We start from the raw sequence: 8,725 nt of genomic DNA on the forward strand, positions 1-8,725 counted from the left end.
TATTGGATTATAGCAATGGTAAGTATAAACCTTTTTCTGGTAAATTAGACTATTTTAATTAGTATTCTGTAGCTACTAATTGTTACAATTCATCATAAATTTTGTTAAATAGAAATTCTGCAGATTTTTTTCACAGTAAGGAAATAAGACTATTTTCCTAAATGATAAGATTTTTAAGACAGATACTTGATTCCTAAATCTGTATTGGTTATCTTATTTTAGCATCTAAGTACTATAAGTTTAGTGGTATATAATTTTGGAAATTAAAGCCTACTTGTATGAACTTGCATTTGTTAGAAGTATTGGCTTTCTGCAACCAGCATTTCACACTGGAATATGAGGAGTGCTATGATAAGACTACAGAATTAGTAGTCAAGAAGGAATATTGAGAGTTGAGTTGAGAGAAGAGGATGCTGTTGAGTAGAGAAGCTTACATTTTAATTTTTCAGCACTTAAGTAAGCCTGGATAGTAAATTTTTTCCTCCTACCATTTCATCATCCTGCAAACTAGTCTAGCTTTGGTAAAGTACATCCCTATTTCTTTCCAAGGAGAGAAGCATTCTAATGTTCAGCTCAGAAATGCTGGTATTTTCTCAAGACCTCTGCCAAAGCTAAAAAAGAGTGTATGGAATAAGTGCCTCAAATTCTTTTGTCACTCTAAGTCTAAATTGCTCCTTACTTACTTCGTATGAATTGCTCGTCTGGAGAAAGTGACCCTAGAAACTACATGGTCAGGAAGTATGGTTCCCATTTCAGACACCAGATATCAAATCCTAGAAGTTAGGATAGGGTGACAGATTTTGCCCATATTGCATTCTATGAACAATGGAATATTTTTCATATATGACGGTAGTTTAAATTTTATACTGCCAGACATTTTGACAATAAAAAAACTACCTCATTTTCAGATAAAATTTTTATAGTATGCAATTACTCAGCAGGGGTTTTTTGGGGGGTTGAGTATAAGCAAATACTTTGAATTTACGTGGTTTCAGTTAAGAGGGACAAGGAATTCTGAAGCTCAAATAAATTGGATTAATTTATTTGAGAAAGAATTGAGAAAGAAATTTATTTGAGAATGATTGAGAAAGAATTATAGTATTACATGACAGTAACTCCTTTCAGTATAGAAACTCCGTTTCATTTTTGGAAATGGTTGTTATAGATGTCATTGCTAATGTATGTTATAGTGAGATTTCTACTAGTTTCATTGTCAATTGTTGCATCACATCTGTATGGTATTTCTGATACCTCATTTTTGGTACTGACAAAGCATGAATTCCATAGATAGCGCTCTGAATATCAGAATGACAAACTCACTGACATGAATAGGCTAATCCAGCTCTAAAACAGAAATAGCAGATATCCAACAATGTAAACAGAAATGGAAGTTTATATGATTTTTAAAACACATTTTCAGAGCTTTTGATGAAGGAAAATTATTTTATGCAGTAGAAAAGAGAGGTCCTGCACAGCAAATTCCGTTCTCTGTTTATAAATATGTTTTTACTTTTATGATAATAAATACATGAACATCCATTGTAGTGAAGTGTATAATAAAGTGAAGAATAATAATTTTTTAGTAGTTGTGTTAAAATCATGATGGAATGTTTTATAGACCATTCACAGCACCGAGGCAACCTACTAGTCTGCTGTAGTGTATGGCAGTGCACAATGCTGCTGCAGAAATCAAGTATCTCCAACATCTAAAATAAATGTTTATTAATACATTATTTTGTCTTCTGTTGCAAAAGCTCAAAATAATTAACCAAAAAGCAGAATTACTTAATAAGTAGAGAGGAGCTTTACAGGACATGAGTTTTACATATGATTTAGCAGAATTAAAAAAAAAAAAACAAACAACTGACTTCACTTCTCTCTAAAAAGGCAGAAATAGCTGTGTATGTACAGCCCATGATTGCTAATCTATATTTCACTGCAACTTTGCTGGTAACTGCATTCTTAGTGCTGAGTTAAAATAATCTTGAAAACATTTGACTGACTGCAATTGTAGTAGCATTTTGTGAATCCAAAGTGAAGTGCCTGCAGGGAGGCAACTTCAATATATTGTAGAGAATAATATAACTATTAATTCTTTTCAAAAGATTGGTAAAAATCTATTCAACGATTCATTTTGTGTCCATTTCTGCTTGTAGAAAAGTCAAAAATAATGCAAAATCTAATTACATGGGGTTTGGGTTTCCTAAATATGTGGATTTATGACATATGTGATAGTTTAGTTGTTTAGACAGTAACCTTCCATCTGAATCAGAACCGAAGAGATACTGACTGGTATTTGCAATCTTTTTGTGGTCTGGAAAAAAAAAGTGCCACTGTAGCAGTGAGGAACAAGTGACATGGACCCCCTTATGCATCAGAAGGAGATCCCTTTATTGTAAAAAAATCACACCCTTTTTATGCCTTTAATCTCTACCTGACATAACTGAAACCAAACTGAGACTTAACAGAAAGAAGGCACCCACTGTCTGCCTCAGCTGCAGTGCTGCTGTCCATGCATCCTATCATCTCATCAGCTTCCTTACATGGCCCGTGCATTCCTCCAGCCAATCACATTCTCACTTCTAGCGGACTCTTTCCTCTCTCGTAACTGCCTCTCACCTCTCAACCGACTTCCAGCTGTCCATCCTGCAGCTGTGCCTTTCCCGTGGGGCCTTCTGATGAGCTTAAGCCTTAGCAGCTTTAATAATTATAAACCCATAATAATATATAACCCCATAAAATATTTTCTTTTTTATTAAGCAACGAAAACATACTAGGAAAAACCTAAACAACTCCTAAGACATTAATAACAGGGACAACAATAATAACTATTACAACTTTTCAAAAACTGTAACATAGGCTTATAACATAGTAACTATATATATACATTAATTCAGGATGCTGTGACAGAAGGCCGCACACACCATGATGGAATCCACTGCACATGATGGCCCGTGGAGAGGCAGGCATATCCTCTTCCCCATGTCAGCAAGGCCAGTGGTCCTTTCATTCTGCAGTCAGTAGATCCCTTTACCATCACAGGAGGTTTTAGATGGGCCTTCATGTCAAAAGGGTACTGCCTTTCACATGCAGTTTGTCTCATAGAAATTTAAAAAGTTAAGAACCTACAAGGCTTTAGCTCATGAGGGCACCCCAACTCCCCGCCTCTTTGTTTTTCAAGCAAGGATTTTAAGATTTTTATGGACACCCTCAACAACAGTACAGTTCATGACATAAAATGGTTGATCAGTGGGTTCTAGCAGAGCACTTGTCGTAAATTGAGTTCACTAATCCACATTTTATTGTGTGTTTCCTTTGGGTGCTCTATTCGCAGAACTAAGTGGATACTGTCATTTATCCACTGAGTCCATTTGATTGGAATCTGATTATTTTCAGACATAGAGTTCATGATTTTAATAATTTTACAAAGGGCTATATGGTACTGGTACAGTCCCTGTAAATGGCTGCCTTCTTCCTTTTTTCTAGACATTTTGCAGACATTTTTGAGAAGGCCAGTTTTTTCAGGAAAATACATAGGTGAAACTAAGCAAGTGAAGACAGGATCCATTCCAGCTGAGGCAGAGAGTGAGAAACACTGCTAAGACAGGCATTTTTTACACATTTTATGTATGTTTGACATAAACATTCTTTGACACTAAATGTATTCTACAGTACTTCAGAAATGTGTGTTTGGAAATTATTCAAATAAAATTCTAGTGGAAGCTTGGTAAAGAGAAAAAGGCAAAACTAGAATGTATTTCAATAAGGTGTATTTCAATGAGATAAGTAAAAGGTAAATCAATGATGAACCCTTTTTGCCTACTCTCTGTGGAACTCAAGACTGTCCTATACTACTCGTTCTAATGACATTGTAAATTATATGTGGGGCATCTACCCCAGTGTATAAAATGTAAAGCAGGGAAAATGCCACAGACCACAATCAGTGCAGAAAATAAAAAGAGTAAATCAAGTAGTAAACTTTAGCATTTGCCTAGACATATTTGAGAGTCTCATATGGCTTTGGAAAATTCTGTTTAGAGTTTCTATGGTTTTAACTGTGTCAGTTACTTCACTGTGAGGCACTGAAACAGGTCACTCAGAGAGGCTGGGGATGCCCCATCTCTGGAGGTGTTCAAGGCCAAACTGGATGGAGCTTTGAGCAGCCTGATCTAGTGGAAGGTATCCCTGTCCATGGCAGCAGTGTTGGGATGAGATGATCTTGAAGTTTCCTTCCAGCATGAGCCATTCTGCGATTGTCTAATTCACACTGGAAAATTCAAACTTTAGTAATTAGAGGAGAGGAACTAAGCAGTTAGAGACTGGACCACACATAGCTAGTAACTTGCGAAGCAAAGTCAAAGCTATGATTAGTATGGAACACTAGAAGATTGTGAAATACAAAGAGACACAATGGAAATAAATGAGAATTAAATTCAGTGTTACTAAGTTCATCTAAGGAAATAGGGACAAAAATTATTCTGTATCAAAAAGGAGGAAATGTTGAAATGCAGAAGGAAAGAGAAGTAAAATATTCTTCTTTAAGAAAGGCCTGTTTTGGTAGGCTGTGACATCATTGTTCTAAAGTCTGTGAGCACTGTAGAATTCAGTAGGGAGGTATACAGTGAGGTACCTCTGAATATAATCATAGCCAAAATCTTCATAGATTTTGGCTATGAATAGAGCATAGGATTCTGAATTATAAGATACTTACAGCCTCAAAGGGTAGTTTATATTGTCCTGAAAAAAAAATATTTTTCAAATTTATTGTGTCATTGCACCATTCTGATTCAGCATTAGCAAATATATTCTCTGTATTTTCCTTTCTTTTTTTACCTTTGTCTTTTCTGACAGTCTCATCCTTATAGGTTCACTGAACATGGTTGTTTAGAAAACAAAAGAACACATGTAGTTTCACATAAAATCTCCACTATATAAACATATAAACATAAATTAAAATAGCTCCTATGTTTTCAAATCTACTTCCAATCGGTGTTTTTAAGGCATTTTTTTCCTGCATAACAAGATGAACTCAAAGCCATTCATTACATTGGTTTTGGGTTTTTTTGTTTTAGCTTTCATTTTCTCAGAGTTTGTCATCATCTGCATTAACCTGAAGGAAACAGCATTATAGATGTTATCAACAATGAAAATAAATACGTTCTAAACAGAGATTTACCTGTATTTATAGTGGGATAGAAATATAAATACAAACATTTCTAGATTGATCTTTTACTCAAAATTAGGATGTTGTTATTCTGAGCTAACCCAAGCTGTAATCTATGTAGTAAGAGTTACTTATTATGTAAGAAACTATGTCAATGGACTTTGGCTTCCATCCAGGCAAATGCTGAATGCTTCTATTCCCAGTTAAGCTAATTTGTCTCTTGTACATCTAGTGTCCAGCAGTGAACAAAATAGTTCCTAAGGCAAATTCTTACCCTGCAGTCCTCATGCATACAACTAATCCTTGCTCAAGTCAATAGGTCTACTCATGAGTAGGATTCAAATTGATGAGATTCCTAATTCTCTTATCACATCTCAGCCCCAGGACCAATGAGACAAGAATAGACCAAGACAATGTGTGGGTAGAATAAATGAGAAGCAAAGAATGGGTGCCTCTTCTGATATGGTAGGCCTAAGAGTAGAAAGGATAAATTAACATATGGAAATGTAGTATGGGCAGCAAAACTATTTGCATCATGAAGTTGTTTCCAATGTTTTTTTGAAATTTAAGGTATTAACAATTTAACATACTGCAGGTACAATAAATATGTAAATAATATAATTAATATCCAAGAGCTGATAGACTAAAAACTCCGAGAAAAAGTACAGATATATCTTCAAACTGAAACTGAGAGTGTAAACATTGCAAAGTGCCTGCTGTAAAATGAGTACACCATTTTCACAGTCTGCCAGTAGTGTCTCCTAAAAAGACAGAGGAGAATTGCCTTCATTTTGCAGCCAGCTAAAGAATGTACACTGCCATATTCAGTCATTCAAGCATCACACTAACTTAAAATTTTTCAGAAGTAGAAATGACTGTGTCTTGAAAAAATTTCATTCCAGTTGTTTGGCTAGCTATGTATTATGGCATACAGTGACATGTAACATGAGTCTTAAAATTTCAGTGTAATTATTTTAAAAGCTTCATCCTTGTAACAAGATTCATATATCCTCATTACTCCAGTAAGTTTATGGCCTTAAAATTTCACTCACGCTCTTCCCCAATGATGTATTGCATGTTCTGATAAACAAGCATCCAAAGACTATTATGACTAATAACACTTGTAATTAGTTGATTTTTCCCAACAATAACTCTATTGATTTCCAAGACCACACCTATGATGTATTAGGTGTTCAAATATTTCAAACTTCAAAGAATCCCTTCTCAAGAGAAAAAAACAATTATTATGAAGTATTTTGTTGCACATATAAACAAGATTGAATTTAAAATGAATGCTTAAAATATTAATCTCTAAAAATCTGAATCACCCTGACTGTAGAAGATCACCCACTGCTCAAAGCTTCCACAGACTTTAAAGGGTATTGGTTCAGGCCCTAAACTGAGATCATGAGATCTTGATTTTAAGATACTATTTTTTAAATCTTCAAAAGTTGTTCCTAAATAAATAAAAGAAGAAATAAATGCATTAGTACCTGCTCTAGAACTTTTCTGTCTTTTATTATAACAAATTATAATAAAACAAGTTAGTAAACCTGAGAGTTAAGAGGGCAAAACTATTCCAGAGAATCTTTCTCATTATCCATTGTTTTCCCTCCCACACAGAAAACTAGAACACAGATGCCCTTGGTTCTTAGAAATGAGTAGAAAGAAAAGAAAAAGCTGCAAGAGCAGAAAGAGCTCAGATTCCAGAGAATGTAAGTTTACAGAAATGTTTTATAAAATAAAATCAACAGAAACGTATGTGGCTATTCTTAATTTACTCACCAAGACAGAAATTCTCTTTTGTGCCCAGTGTTTGTCACATTGGAAATATTTACACTTAAGTGTGGTGGATACATACAGGTAATGTATTACATAATGGTGAAGCTAGTTCCTATACTTTAGTTAAGCTGCTATCCTATTTATTTCTGGCAAAAGCTTTCCAAATATATTGTTGTTCAATTGCCTCAAAATGTCACCATTCTTGGTGTAAATCTCAGTGTTGTCTTAGTTTAATAGCTTGTTCTAATCCTGTTTAAGTAGATGTCACTATTAAACTGTTACCTTGTAATGCACATGACCTTTTATTACAAAAACCAAAGGAAGACAGAATTTTATGTCATTGTGTGAATGCCATGAAATCTTGCGTAGTACAGCCAGGAAACACTATTTTATTCTACTTAAATCAGGTAGCTGTGACTCACATCTTCTGTCAATGTGCCACTGACCTGCTGTGTGATTGTATTCATTAATCCCTTTGTTTGCTCATCTGTAAAAGGATTATAAAAGCCAACTTCCATAGAATTTACCCAGATTGCAAGCAAGCAGTGGGAACTCAGTGTGTTCACAGGAACAAAGTAAATATTAGGAGGGGTAATAAAATTTCTAATGTAGCTCTTATTATAAGCAAATAGAGTATCTTATACCCTAACAAAAGCAAAAATTTATTTTTTAAAATTGCAAATATATTGAATTTCTCAGATCAGAGTGAATAAATGTGGCCCATCCTGTTTATCTCATTTCGCATTCCTTATCAGTTAACTATGACAAAACTAGTTAATACTGAAATTGAAAAGCAATAATGTGGAAAATACACTAGATCTTAAAGATAGTGTAGGAATTTTCTATGAAAACTGTCTCAAAGCTAATCACATATTTATAATACTGCTTACCAAATCATGGGAAAATGTTTTTCTTTTTTTTTTTTTAACCTTGAATTAGATGCACAGTTGTCACCCATTTGTAAATGCCAGCAAAGTGTAGGAAGCCTTGAAAATAAAGCACATGAGGCTCTGTCTCACTTCACAGAGCCACTGGATGTACAGGGTGCTGAAGAAGATGGAAAAGATCATGAAAACAAGAATCAGAGTAGCTCAGATGCTTCTGAAGATAGAGACCTTGATAATGTATCAGACATTGAAAAAGAAGGGAAGAAGGAAAAGAACTGCACTCCTAAAATGATCTCACCTCAGCAAGATGAAATCATAGCTACAGTAACTTTTCGTGAGTTAGAGGGGTCATCCAAAGGAAAAATTACACTGTGGGGCAAGCCAGATTCTTCAGACTCAGTTAGCTTGGCCACTGGAAAAATTTCTGCAGAAGTAAAATATGGCTCTTTTAATATTGAAATAGAAATTAAGAATATTTCTTTGTTTGATTCTGAAACAAAAGTTGGAGATCAACAAAGGAAGAGTTCAAAGAAAAAGAAACGTCATGAAAGACAATGCCAGAAAAGTCAGTGTTCAAAATGTCCAAAGTACGAAAGCCCTTTAACTGAACATTCAGCAGAACACAGGGGTAAATATAAGGGATCCTCTCTGCATAAAATTCAAAGTGCCATCAATGAAAGTCCCTCCATGGAAATGAACATTGAAACTAAACACATTCAGGTGGAATATACCAGCAGAAATAAAAATCTGAAGGTTAACATCAAAGCTGGTGAGCAGGCACAGAGCAAACCACTCAAAAGGGAACATGAAGATACATACTGGAGTGAAACAGATTATTCTGTTACAGAGGCACTGGGTAACACAGACTGTGAGTCATTGCTTAGCTTTCATG

Source organism: Zonotrichia leucophrys, chromosome Z (assembly GCF_028769735.1).
Source record: "Zonotrichia leucophrys gambelii isolate GWCS_2022_RI chromosome Z, RI_Zleu_2.0, whole genome shotgun sequence".
NCBI lineage: Eukaryota > Metazoa > Chordata > Aves > Passeriformes > Passerellidae > Zonotrichia > Zonotrichia leucophrys.